This window comes from Anomaloglossus baeobatrachus, unplaced genomic scaffold (genome assembly GCF_048569485.1).
Source record: "Anomaloglossus baeobatrachus isolate aAnoBae1 unplaced genomic scaffold, aAnoBae1.hap1 Scaffold_167, whole genome shotgun sequence".
NCBI lineage: Eukaryota > Metazoa > Chordata > Amphibia > Anura > Aromobatidae > Anomaloglossus > Anomaloglossus baeobatrachus.
The window spans coordinates 328,313-342,663 of NW_027441937.1; the positions used below are offsets into that span (position 1 = coordinate 328,313).

General features: G+C 45.2%; 1 pseudogene; it reads right to left on the reverse strand.

The window, feature by feature from the left end:
• Positions 1-2,840: 2,840 nt before the first annotated feature.
• On the reverse strand, positions 2,841-3,046 carry LOC142260698 (U2 spliceosomal RNA; annotated as a pseudogene).
• Between the last annotated feature and the right edge of the window lie 11,305 nt (positions 3,047-14,351).

Below are 14,351 nucleotides of genomic sequence, written 5' to 3' on the forward strand. Positions count from 1 at the left end.
AGTAAAATTGCTTAGTTTAAAAAAGTTGGAGTGTGCAATGCAGGCAGACGTGCTCTGCAAATGTCTTTGCACTAGTGGGACTATAGCAAAGTCCAATAGCCACAGATAGGATGCCACTAGGTACACTGAGTTTTTGCTAGTATAATGGCTTACTTATAATTAGTTGGAGTGTGCAACGCAGGCAGATGCGCTCTGCAAATGTCTTGGCACTAGTGGGACTATAGCAAGGTCCAATAGCCACGTATAGGATGCCACTAGGTACACTGAGTGTTTGCTAGTATAATGGCTTACTTATAATTAGTTGGAGTGTGCAACGCAGGCAGATGCGCTCTGCAAATGTCTTGGCACTAGTGGGACTATAGCAAGGTCCAATAGCCACGTATAGGATGCCACTAGGTACACTGAGTGTTTGCTAGTATAATGGCTTACTTATAATTAGTTGGAGTGTGCAACGCAGGCAGATGCGCTCTGCAAATGTCTTGGCACTAGTGGGACTATAGCAAGGTCCAATAGCCACGTATAGGATGCCACTAGGTACACTGAGTGTTTGCTAGTATAATGGCTTACTTATAATTAGTTGGAGTGTGCAACGCAGGCAGATGCGCTCTGCAAATGTCTTGGCACTAGTGGGACTATAGCGAGGTCAAATAGCCACGAATAGGATGCCACTAGGTACACTGAGTGTTTGCTAGTATATATGGCAAAATTATAGATGGAAAGGGAGAAGGGGAGGGGGGGAGAGAGGAGGCTGTAATTGACTACAAGGGTATGAGTTATGAGTGATCATAGGGATAGTGTTACATAAGTGGAAATACCTATGGAGGACCGGATGTGTAAGCGCATACCTTATACAAACCTATAGAGTGCTGATGGGTGAGAGTGTGATGTTAGATATAAGACATCCTATAGTGAATAGTGAGCCGTAATCAAGTGCAACAGGGATATTTCACGTGACTATGGGAACATGGAAGGTAAAGAAAGGGGAGAAAAAACTGTTAGACAAGGTAATCAGACATAATGTAACCAGTTGATCAGACATGACAAACATGACAAATAAAAAACAAGGAAGAATGGAACTCCATACATAGTGGAACCATATATAGTGTGAACACGAAAAAGAACCGGGCGTTAGAAAAAATGTGCACGGCCCAATGAATCAAGTCGGTTCTTCATATTCATGGTTTAAGCCCTTGGGTTCCAACGTGCCCAGAGTATATATCCAGAAAGATTCCCTTTCTTTGAGCTTCCTAATTCTATTGCCTCCTCTGCGTATGGCTGGGACATGTTCGATGACTTGGAATCTTAATTGGGCCACTGTGTGATTATGCGTCACAAAATGGTGTGGGACTGGTAATAGAATCTGCTTACAATGTATTGTTGACTTGTGCTTAGCACAAAAAAAGGGAATCTTTCTGGATATGTACTCTGGACACATTAAAACCCAAGGGCTTAAACCGTGAATATGAAGTACAGACTTGATTCATTGGGCCGTGCACCATGTCACCATGTGTGCAATTGCATTGTCCAATGGCTCACAATGGTTATGCGTTTTCATTGGATGGATAATCGAAGCCATGTTTTTTTCCTTTCTCTTGGGTTTGTTGTGTGAGTAGCCTATAGGATTAAGTTAGTTACCGCAGGCAGTGGATTTAGCTTCCTGTCTTTGGTCCAGTGGTAGATTGATTGTTTGGTCTATGAGCTGTTATGGGTTTTAATCCAGGTGAATGCCCATGGGCTGCCTATAACTGTGTGAAATATGTAGTTTTACTGGGCTGGGATGAGAGAATCCATCGAAGCATGGTGTAGGGATTGTGGTTCCTGTGTGCTAAGAAGAAAGGCTAGCACCAGCCAGAAAGCCCCATTACAGCCAATAATCAACCGCTAGCCGCTGGAACTCGTTGCTCTAGATCATGTCAAACTCTCACCAAGCAGGAATAGATACATTAGCCCACCATCCCACCCAAAGAGCAACTTCTGCTGCGCAGCTGGCTTTCTAGGCAGCAGCGCTATTGTGATGTCAGCGGGGGACATTGTGACAAGCCAGTGTTCCGTCACTTCATGTTGTGCACTGTTCAAACGGAAAATACATCAACAGGCAGACTACAGAAAAGCTTACTGACAAAGGATAGAGAGGGGCTTTCTCAGAGGGCTTTTTACAGTTTGTCTATTCCCAATTAGCCGTTTAAGTATGCTTAATGAAAGTACTAATTCTTTCATAGGCCGCCCATTCTTAGTATTTGACGTTCCTTATATTGCGGTATCAGGCTTCGCAGCAGGTTGCAAAACATTCATCACCCATGACTGTCCCCAATTGGGCTCAGAAGCTAAATGTCTATCATGACCTCTCTTTTTGAAAGTCCAAGAGCAAGCAAACTCTTCCTCCAGGAGAGGGAGCCAACAGATCACTAAAGACATCATCATTGCTCAAAGAAAACACCGAAAAACAATGGAAGCTTTAATTGGAGTGGAATCTGATAGCCAGCACCTGATGCCAAGTCTGCATCTTCTAACACCTGCAGTCACTGCAGCAGCTGAATCCAATGTGTCCAAAAGGGATCTATTCTATTCAATTGCAAATGATCTAGATAAGACTGAGAATAAGATACTGCACGGGACATAGCAGAGTTGGTCAAGTTGAGTGGAGATGAGTTTGCTATTTGGCACAGCTTTTGCATCAATAAAGCAAGTAAAAGGTGTGAAAGATAAAAAAAAAGGGTGAAAGTGTGAAAAGTGAATTGGCCAAATTGAGGTGCATATAAAGTTTTTGCTTTCTTTCAATTCACTAATGAGGCTCATTTGAATCAGGTGAATTGAGTTCTGCTTTTGGAAACTCGGTTAAGAAGGGGTGCACCGGTCCTGGAGGTACTGCAATACCAGGTCAATGCGTGGAGTGGACAGAGCAAGATTTTTTCCATCTCCTTGTTCTAAAAATCCATTTAATATATGGTCCCTAGAGAGGGGACGTATCAGATATTAAACTGATAAGAACAGATTTAATTTTTTTTTTTTCTGTTTATCAGTAGGACTTCAAAATAACAAAGGTGATCGCCTCCCGTTGCCTGGGAACCGTCCAGGCACAAGAGGGCTATGTGTCACCAGAAGGCGCACACACTCCCTCAAGGCCGGCAGACGTGCAATCCCAGGCACCTTCCAGTACCGACCAAGGTAGCGTCCTCCGAAACTACACTTGATCTTAGCCAAAAGGCTGAGAAGCTATAACCCGAATTGGTTACGGCCTTGAGTGGCACCCTGGCCTATACCGGACACATCTTAGGGAGAGGGAGACAAACCCACGCCTACAGAAGACATTTTGTCACCCAAGCCAAACCCTTGAAAAGGCTGTTTTGCAGAGCAAAAACAAGGAGAATGGTACTTTTTGCAGCCGCCGCCCACTGCAATGAATCTGAATAACTCCTCCTTTTGGGCACAAGCACCTCCCCTCCCCCTTGCAGTCTTTCCAATTCATGATACAAAAAGACGGACGGACAGGACAGGACAGGACCATCTGCCTGACTTTCCGTCACTGCCACCCTTTGCCATCCTTGCCCGTAGAAAGCCCTTTCATCATCCCCAAACCCTAATCTTTTCCCTTCCCTTCCCAGCTGCGTCTCACTCCCTTTCATTAGGAAGTGAGCGCAGCCTTTTCTCCGTTCTGCACATGCGCGACGTTAAACACAAATGCGCAGGCGTGCGTTCCATTAGCCTCACTGCATTCCACTCCCATACAGGAAGTGGGCACAGCTATTACTACGGTCGCACATAAAAGAACCCACGGCCACCACTGCACATAGCTGACTCCACCACAGGACACCCACTTCTACACCAACGCAGGTAAGACAGGATCGGCACCTCTATGCTCCCGTTACAATCAGGCTCAGTCACCATGTGATAACGCTCTCAACTCTTTAGTTGCAGGCTCCCCTTGCTTCACCTCCACTGGCTGTGCTGCCATTTCCTCTCCCACCTGGAAGTTATACTTTATTCCACTATTTTCCTGTTTCTCTCTTCCCCCTTTTCCCATAACCTACTTTTATCTGCATTTGTGGGGTATCTATATGCTATTTACATCATAGTTTTATTCATTAATATGGAAGGGAAGAGTGCCCATGAGAGTGTTGAACTGCGGAGAGCAAAAGATTAAGCTGCTCCGATTTGCCACCATTGATAAGCTGTTCTCAGTAGATACACATGCTATCCAAACAGCAGCATCCACCATTGCTTCAGCCCACCCATTCAGTGACAGCTCACCAAGTCAGCCAGAGGAGTGGTGTAAGGAATTACACGTAGGCACTGACTCCACACCTTCACATCACAAGAAGGGGGTCTACAGGCTAGTGCAAGAATACGAGCAAGTCTTCAGCAAACATCCGCTAGACTTTTGAAAAATAAAAGGGGTCAAACACTACATCCCCACAAGTGCACACCCACCCATCAAAGAGAGATATAAGCCAAATCTACCTGCACATTACCAGTGTACCAAGGACATATTGAGCAACATGAAGGAGGCTGGGGTTATCCGTGACAGTTGTAGCCTCTGGGCAGCTCCGTTGGTCCTGTTAAAGAAGAAGGACAGCACCACTCCCCTGTATTGAGGAATAGCTAGCTGCATTGACAACTGCAAATTATTTTTCTACCCTTGATCTCACTAGTCACTATTGGCAAGTGTCCGTTGCTGAGGCAGACCGGAAGAAGACCGCCTTTGCCACCCCGATGGGTCTCTGCGAGTTCAAAAGCATGCCCTTCGAGCTGTGCAATTTGCCAGGAACCTTCCAGAGGCTGATGGAATGCTGCTTGGGACACCGAAACTTTGAAACGGTACTGCTATACCTTTATGATGTTATTGTTTATTCTAACGCAAACAAGATTTTAGGGTGTATAAAAAGGGAGATTAGATCCGATGATCCCAACGTATTGTTACCCCTCTATAAATCACTTGTAAGGCCACATCTGGAATATGGGGTAAAGTCCTGAGCAGGTTGATAACCATTGGTTTGAGCATGGTAGGGTGTAGTACGCATCTTCCTGCATCGGTAAAAGCTGCAGAAGTCCTTGAAGATTTCCGCTTCAAAGGCAGTGCCTTGATCTGTGAGGACTCTCTCTGAGTAGCCATGAGGTCTGCATAAGTGTGCTTGGAAGACCTTCGCTGCAGTATGGGCCATTAGATCTTTGACTTGTACCACAACCATAAATCTCGAGTAGTTGTCTACCATCGTAAGTGCATACGTGAGCTCACCTCGATATTCTGCAACAAAACTCCCTTTTTCGATTTCAGTTTCAGCAAACACTCCTCTTCCTGTAGAAAATATTTATCATTACCTAAGACAGTCATTCTAATGCATGACAATATTAAGGCAATTTAGTTAAAACTTGTTTTAACTCACCTTTAAGGGGATTGATGTATTTCATGGTCAATCCAGGTTTGTCAGTGATGGCACTGACATAATGTATGGCGTCTTTTTCGGGCGTTATCCTTTGCCTTTTCATTGTGAAAATCCAGTTGCCTATATCAAAGCAAATTCTACTACTTGTAAAGTATGCAGAAAATGAAATGTAGAACATATAACATCAACTGCTTAGGAACGCATCATAGGTTAGTACTTAAAAGGATATTGTCATGTTCTAGTCATAATGCAAGCTGGACATTTTTCATGTTACCCTGTAATCGCCGGCCTGTTCTAATGCTCACAAGCCAAGATATAGGCTCAGCTGCTAAGGCTTCCCTCTGCCTTCTGAATGAAAATTGAATATGTCTGGCTCACTGTGTATATAGCAGGTGCTCAGAAAAAATAAGAGTTAATTCAATAGAAATAGCTCTGGCACACTATAGTGATCAATAACGTAAGAAAAGAACTCTTAGAATGCTGAAAATTCTTTATTTGTGCAAAAGGATAATTCATCCAACGTTTCGAGCTTGTTTTTAGGTCTTTATCAAGGATAAAGTTATCTAAGATCATAAAGGGTTACAAAACCATATAAACACGTAATTAGTACATAGTACAACATAACAGTACAATATATTGCTACTTGAGAGTACAATGGGTCAAATGACCATGATGCACATACAAAAAAATTTTCCAAAGCCATAGTGAAAACATTTGTACTGAGGAAAGAAAATTTCCACATGACCTATGTGGAGAAACATTCTGGATCAAACAACCAAAAATAGTCAAGCAGGTAAATACACACCTATATGGATAACAGGATGATATGTGTTCAATTGTATAGCGTCATTGCCATTAAGGTACAAATGGAAAACTTGCAATCCTATATAGTGAAGGAAATGAACACATATCATATCAAAGAACACAGGAACATGGGTGTGAGAAAAACCTCAATGTTTATACTTTGTTCTTTATAATGGTGTGAACATGTATATGTCTCAGTACCTTATGAACTTGAGAATTCTAGTGAGTAGATGATGAAAGCCTATTCCAGAACTGGAATCGGTAAATAATTGTAGGTGGAATCTAAATGAAAAGATGGTACAAGTGTTATTATGACACGTGGGCTATAACACAATGGACCGTGTGACAAAGAAGAAAGGAGAGAAAGAAGAGGAAGAAAATGGAACTACCTGTAACATTACGTGATAGTCACTGGTAAGTATCACTTGACAATTCAGGTGAAAAAGGATTCCTTTATTAAAGGGTTCTCAGTCGCCTCAGGATCATGAAATACTAGGGTAAATGATATGAGAATGGGTAAGAAGCACCACTAAAGGAAATATGAGATGCAGGACATATATCTATAAACCCCTGAACTACATGATAGAAATAAAAAGAAGAAAAAAGAAAAAAAAGAAGAAAGAAGAAGAACACATAGAATGCGGAAAGAGAATGGGTACAACTACCTGAGTTACTGCAGGGAGGCCCCTGGTAGGTATTGTGAGGGTTAGTGGAATTCCTTCACTGAAGGGTTCTCAGTTGCCTCAGGTTCGTGAAAAATGCTATAGACAAATAATGCCCGGAGAAAAGGGGTTCATATACAGCGAATAATGGTAATACAAGGTACATGTGTCCCATGTAATAGTATAAATATATATATATTGTACTAAGCTCTACACCAGAAATAGAAAGTAGTCCCTCTGCCTTCTGTCTAGGTGCCCTGAGTTATGTCCTGTAAACTGTCACAGTGACCTAGACACACATGTGTAGTAGGGGAATATCCCTGCTGAGATGCCAGTGCTAGAGCACTCGTTTGCTGTGGAGTTGAACGCTATGTGAGCAGTTCTTACCTTCAATGAGCAGAAGTCTCTTTTTTCAGATTTCAATATCTCTGTGGGTATCTGGCAGAAATATGGAATACTCTTTACTGCTAAGACCCTGTACACCACTCCCACTAAAGGGGGCTTTACACGCTGCGACATCGCTAATGCGGAGTCGTTGGGGTCACGGAATTTGTGACGCACATCCGGCCGCATTAGCGATGTTGCTGCGTGTGATACCGATGAGCGATTTTGCATCGTTGCAAAAACGTGCAAAATCGCTCATCGGTGACATGGGTCTCCATTCTCGATTATCGTTACTGCAGCAGTAACGATGTAGTTCGTCGCTCCTGCGGTAGCACACATCGCTCCGTGTGACACCGCAGAAACGAGGAACCTCTCCTTACCTGCCTCCCAGCCGCTATGAGGAAGGAAGGAGGTGGGCGGGATGTTCCGGCCACTCATCTCCGCCCCTCCGCTGCTATTGGGCGGTCGCTCAGTGACGTCGCTGTGACGCCGCACGGACCGCCCCCTTAGAAAGGAGGCGGTTCGCCGGACACAGCGACGTCGCCGGGCAGGTAAGTATGTGTGACGGGTCTGGTCGGTGTTGTGCGGCATGGGCAGCGATTTGCCCGTGTCGCGCAACAGATGGGGGCGGGTACCCACACTAGCGATATCGGGACCGATATCGCAGTGTGTAAAGTAGCCTTTAGTCACATGACCAAGACTGTATCTGTGTCCCTACAACACACTTGAGACAAATGTGTGTGTGAGCCTGCATTGTGGGGTATATATAATATATTATAGAGCTGGGAAGGATCATTCTAAGCAGTGAGCTGTTCCAGTATTTGTAGGAAAATACCCAGTAGAAGCATCAAACACAGCACCAATACCTCCCATCAGTATTCCACCACAGTGCCATGTAACCCATGCCCTACACTCCCATCTACACCAATACTATACAGGCACAAACTAGTATATCTGACTAAAAGCCCCCAAAATATGAAGAACGGCCTATAGTTGAGTGTGGATATAAAATCTATGTGAGCAGAGCTAGAATAGAAATCACTGATCGCATTGAAGTCATTCTGACCATAAATCACCATGATATCAAGGTGAGGAGTTGTGTGTTACTGCTGGGAGGAAAGGGTTAACAGTGGAATATTAAGGTGCATTTCTGTGTGCAGTGTTACTAGTCAATGTAACAATTCAGTATGAGCTGCTCTTGGTGCCGGGGGAGGGAGATGCTCTCCTGAGCAAGATAGATGGGGAATGAACATGATATCTATATAGTGTAAGGCAGGGGGTCTCAAACCAGGTGATCATGTCTGATCAACTGGTTACATTATGTCTGATTACCTTGTCTAACAGTTTTTTCTCCCCTTTCTTTACCTTCCAGGTTCCCATAGTCACGTGAAATATCCCTGTTGCACTTGATTACGGCTCACTATTCACTATAGGATGTCTTATATCTAACATCACACTCTCACCCATCAGCACTCTATAGGTTTGTATAAGGTATGCGCTTACACATCCGGTCCTCCATAGGTATTTCCACTTATGTAACACTATCCCTATGATCACTCATAACTCATACCCTTGTAGTCAATTACAGCCTCCTCTCTCCCCCCTCCCCTTCTCCCTTTCCATCTATAATTTTGCCAGTACAATATTAGTTTACATTAGGCACACACTCACATATTCCTTTCCTTAGTGATTTATTGTAATTCACATTCACATACAATTCTCTATGCCTGCCCCATTACTACATTCATACCTACTTGACCCTATCCTGATACCCCTTGTCTCACCTTGTTGGTCCCTACACCTGTTATCATGTCCTTTCCTGTGTCTGTCTTGTCACACAACACATTTTAGCATATAACTTGTGCTCCTTATTACCTGTCCTGCCTATTAGAATTATGTCCATTATGTCCATGCATGGCCCAATGAATCAAGTCTGCACTTCATATTCATGGTTTAAGCCTTTGGGTTCCAATGTGCCCAGAGTATATATCCAGAAAGATTCCCTTTCTTTGAGCTTCCTAATTCTATTGCCTCCTCTGCGTATGGCTTGGACATGTTCGATGACTTGGAATCTTAATTGGATCACTGTGTGATTATGCGTCACAAAATGGTGTGGGACTGGTAATAGAATCTGCTTACAATGTATTGTTGACTTGTGTTTAGCTCAAAGAAAGAGAATCTTTCTGGATATGTACTCTGGGCACATTAGAACCCAAGGGCTTAAACCGTGAATATGAAGTAAAGACTTGATTCATTGGGCCGTGCACCATGTCACCAAGTGTCCAATTGCATTGTCCAATGGCTCACAATGGTTATGCGTTTTCATTGGATGGATAATCGAAGCCATGTTTTTTTCCTTTCTGTTGGGTTTGTTGTGTGAGTAGCCTATAGGATTAAGTTGGTTACCGCAGGCAGTGGATTTAACTTCCTGTCTTTGGTCCAGTGGTAGATGGATTGTCTGGTCTATGAGCTGTTATTGGTTTGAATGCAGGTGAATGCCCATGGGCTGCTTATGACTGTGTAAAATAGTATTGATTCATGATGGATTTCAGACTACATGTAGATATCTTCAGTCTTTCTATCCACATCATTTAAATGAACATTATCCATGCAGCTTGAAATTCATCCAATAAGAGAAGCAACCTTGTACAACCAATCTGATAAGGGCACAGTATATCCTAAGGGAAGGTTATGGCTATAAAAGGGGACTTCTTGGAGTCACCAGGTTGTTGATGGATGTTGCATGATCTAGTCTAAGCTCTTAAGAGCTGGCTAGGGGATCAGAACCAGGATGCCTTGTGGACTCGGTCTAGGGACTTTGGCTTCAACTAGAGGATCACTTGGCTACATGGCTTCAATCTAGGGGCTTCAATTCCGATTGGAGATCATAACCGCAATCTAGGGATTTCGACTCCGGCTGCCAGGATTATACCATATCATCATACCAGAGACTACTTAAGGAAGAAACCCAGGTTGGACAATTTTGTCACCTGGCTACAGACTTTGCAGACCTCAGCCAGCTTCCTAAATCTGGCGCTATTCTATTGTCGGTGGGTGCCCGACAAATTACACAGCTATGTCAAATTTTGGTTTATGAAACTTCAAATCCAGTGACTGATTATTATGTTTTCTAATGTCCTGATTTAAAAAAAAAAATAAATATTTTTTTTTAACCATCAAATATTGATTTTGTACAATCCATGTGTGAAGTTACATACAAGTGACATGAACAAGAAAAATACTTATTGTAACCAAAAATATTCACAATTTTATATATAAAATACATTTATTTATTGTACAGTCATTCTGCAACTTTATTAGAAATTTATTCTTGCACTTTTTCCTTTTCTCTAGATCCCCCTTTTCTCTTATAGAAGGCCTGTGGATCTTCTCTGTGAAGCATCCGGCAATCATGTTCACGTTTCATTTACTTTGGTATCGTCGTTCCATCTCCTTGATATTCCGATGAAAACCTTCTTGTTCTTCCCACCAGCACCAAGGTTTTCAGACAAGTAGTCCAAATAGGAATGTAAAAAATGTAACTTCAAATTCATTAGACAACCCAAGGCTTTGAAACGTTTCAGCATGTTCTCCACGATGGACTTAAATTTTGATTCTTTGTTGTTACCTAGAAACGTATTTATTGCTTCTTTCAAAGAGTCCCAAGCCCTTTTTTCAACAGTTTTCATTATTGTTTAAAACACGTCATCCTTCATTCATGGGTTTCTGAATATCCGAACCCACAAAAATGCTTTTGTGCTGCCCCTGTGCCAGCAGCCGCCGTTGGTCGGATCCAGACCTTCTAAGAGAGTGGCTCGACCCGGGGGTCTCGCGGACATGTCGAATAAAAGGAGGAATGTAGATGTATGGGCTAGGCCGTATTAAGTTTGTGACGCCACCAACGGTGTGTGGTGAGGTGGGACACCACCGCTGCCGTTATGGGATACCCGGGAGAGATGTAGTGGCAGCTGGATGTTAACCCCTCCGTGTGTAGGGATGATTGCCCCGGGGCCCAGTGTCTTTGTGCAGGGTATGGTGATGGCAAGGGCCGGCGCGCCTGAGCAAGCAGGGGGATGTTTGGTTACTCACAGTAAATGAATCACACGAGTCTTTCGGTAAACCAAAGGTGCTGGTGGCCTGCCGCCCCGGCCGGTTGCATTCAGGTCCCCCACCCAGGCTGGTGGTCGCTGTCCTTTACTCTGCACTTGTTTTTGTGTATGGTGGACTGCCTGGTCTGGAACTCAGGAGTCTGCTCCCGGCTGGATATGGCCTAAGGAGCCGTGCCCGCAGGCGCTGGCCCGTGGGATCTAAGGGCCCTGGCGGTGGCCTTATCCCTATCAGTGGGCTGTTGTCTTCTTTGAGGGACTTTAGGTGGGATAGGACCTATAATCCTGCCCTCAATCATTTAATTAGCTAGGCCGCTGGTTTCGGTCCTGGCTTCAGTGTCCTAGGTGACTAGGGTTTCAGGTCGGCTGTGTGTTTCCTAAGTGAGGAAAGGTGTTGTGCGGGGGCCTATCTGTAACTACCTGGTTTTGCCAGGGCATCACACCTTCCTTCAGACTTGATTCTGACAGTCCCTGAAACTTGGTACACAGGTACTTAAACATCTCTCCTTCTTTCAGTAGCGCTTTCACAAACAGCTTCATCAGTCCAAGCTTACAGTGGAGTGGTGGCAAGAGAACTTTAGGTGGGATCAACTAAGCTTTATGCAACAATGTTCTTGAGTCCCGGTTACAAAGATGTTCTTGTTGGCCAATTTTTTTTGCTCCAGTGAAGAGTCCTAACCTGGCTTTCCAATTCACACAAAAAGCATGTGTTCTGCCTTCTTTTACGTAATGCTGTGAATCTCTAGCATACAGCTAAACCCTAGTTCACATTTCAAATAAACAGACTGTGAAGTTCAATAGCCTTGATTTATTAGCTGGTAACGTGAACTTGATTGCAGTATACATGGAATATACAGTGAATATAGGAATATCCAAGATGCAGTTGAAGACAGAATACGGTATATCCAAGATACTGTTTTATACGGGTAAAAACTATAACAAGAAAATGATTACAGTCAGTACAGTGTTAATACAGAGTTAACATAGCATAACAGTACATGAGATGCAGTTCTTACGAGAATGTAGGTGAAAGGTCACTGCATCTGCAATACATAGAAATCTTATCTAGACAAACAAGACAGGGATGACACTAAAGGTGTAGAAGTACAATGTACAATGCATTTACTACACTCTTCCATCTAGGATTCTATCACTAACACATGTAATTTGCTTTGCTCACCGGATTACACTAGGCAGGGGTGAATGTACAGAGAGGTAAGTCGGCATGTCCTTTCCTGACAAATCCAAAGAAAAAATGGCTGCAGGCTTCTTCTCAGCTCAGGGAGGCATTCCTTACCCAGAATACCTTTAGCTTAAAGGGAAACTCAGCAATTCAAAAGAATAACAATGACCTCTAGGGATTGTAACAGAAATTTCAATGAATGACTATTAGCAGGCTGCCATGAGGCAGAACAGCATGGGTATTTAATATATCCTCCTTGCTGCCCAAGAAGCAATGAGAACATTTTTAGACCACCACATATTGACCATCCATGCTCCTTGTAGTTAAGTTTCTTGAGAATAAAGTCTAAATTCTCACAGCTTTCTTCCAAGTGCATAGCATGTGTGACGCCCTGGACTAGCCAGGTAGTCACAAACACAAAATCACACACACCCCCTCCCCTGGATAGTCTACATCAGTCACACAAAATCCTTGTTGCCTCCTCCAGGCTCTGATGTCCACACCAGGTGGGGCGGAGCCAGGCGGTTGGCCCCACCCACCGAGGAGTTCACAGGCCCGGAGGCGGGAAAAAGCAGTTAGTTTAGTTTTGTAGTGGAAAGTGAGAGGACAGAAACTGTTAGTGTCTGGGTAGGAGCCCAGGCACTGTCAGCAAGGTCGGCAGACGGTGGTGGCCGTCTGCAGGAGGTGGTACAAGTCAGCTGAACCGTAGGACCGGGGACGGGCGGTGACCCGAGGGGAACTGAACCGGTGAGCGGATCTGTACCAAGCACAAAGGCAGGGCCATTGGACCCTGACCAGGCTAGGAGCCGCCGACAATGGTCAAATCCGAGAGTGACCGGAATCCCAGGGGTTCCCTAACACCCAAGACCCGACAGAAGGCAACCGTCCACACCGTGAGGATAAAAAGCCACCGCCATAGGCTAGAGATCCAAGGGCCAGCGCCTGCGGGCAAACGGGCTCCCTCGGTACGTACACCCCAGCCATCCAGCCTCCCCGTACCGCCACCGGGCCCCGGGATCACCAACCCCTACCCACGGAGGGGGAACCAACATCCTAGCTGCTCCCTGCCATCGCTCCCGGGATCCCCGTCACCAGCAGTGGTGGTGCCCATTATCACCACGACCTGTGGGTGACGTCACTAACTATCTCCCCAAACAAACCACCCCCTTTTCACTCGTGGGCGAGGAGCGCTGCTCGAGTCCCCGGATCTGGCCCTCCGCTCGAGCCACCGAGCAGCAGCAGCAGCAGAAGTCCCCGAACCCGAGCGTAGCGTGCGTGGCCCCTCTGCCCGCGACACATGCCCTACACACACTGAAGAATACTTACTGCCATTGAGCAGTAGCACAGCTTTCAGACTTTTTGGATGAAACAATGACGTGTCTCCACTCGCTCACATTGTACTTAATGTTACATTTTCCATCAGCACAGGAACATCGCTTGAATACACTAGAGCACCATCTTCAGAAAAGTATGGAGGGAATCTTTTCAGAATTCTAACCTTTTGGAAACCTATTGTCACGCTCTCCGGGTCCCCTGCTCTGCCCCCCGGCTCACCTGCCACGCTCCCCGGCTTCCCTGCTTCGCTCCCCGGCTCCTCTGGCAGACATCCCCCGCTCCACGGTCTCCAGCCTCCACCACCTGCGGTCCCCAGGCGGCCCGGTCCCCGCTCCCGGCGCCCGTCGGCAGCCCTGCTCCAGGCCGGCTCCCCTGCTTCCTATACACCGCTCCCTGCCCTGGCTTCTGGCACCCGGGCCTCGCGCATGCGCATTAGGGCGCGCGCGCGGTCATTGACCCTCTCTTAAAGGGCCAGCGTCCACTGACAGGAAATTGA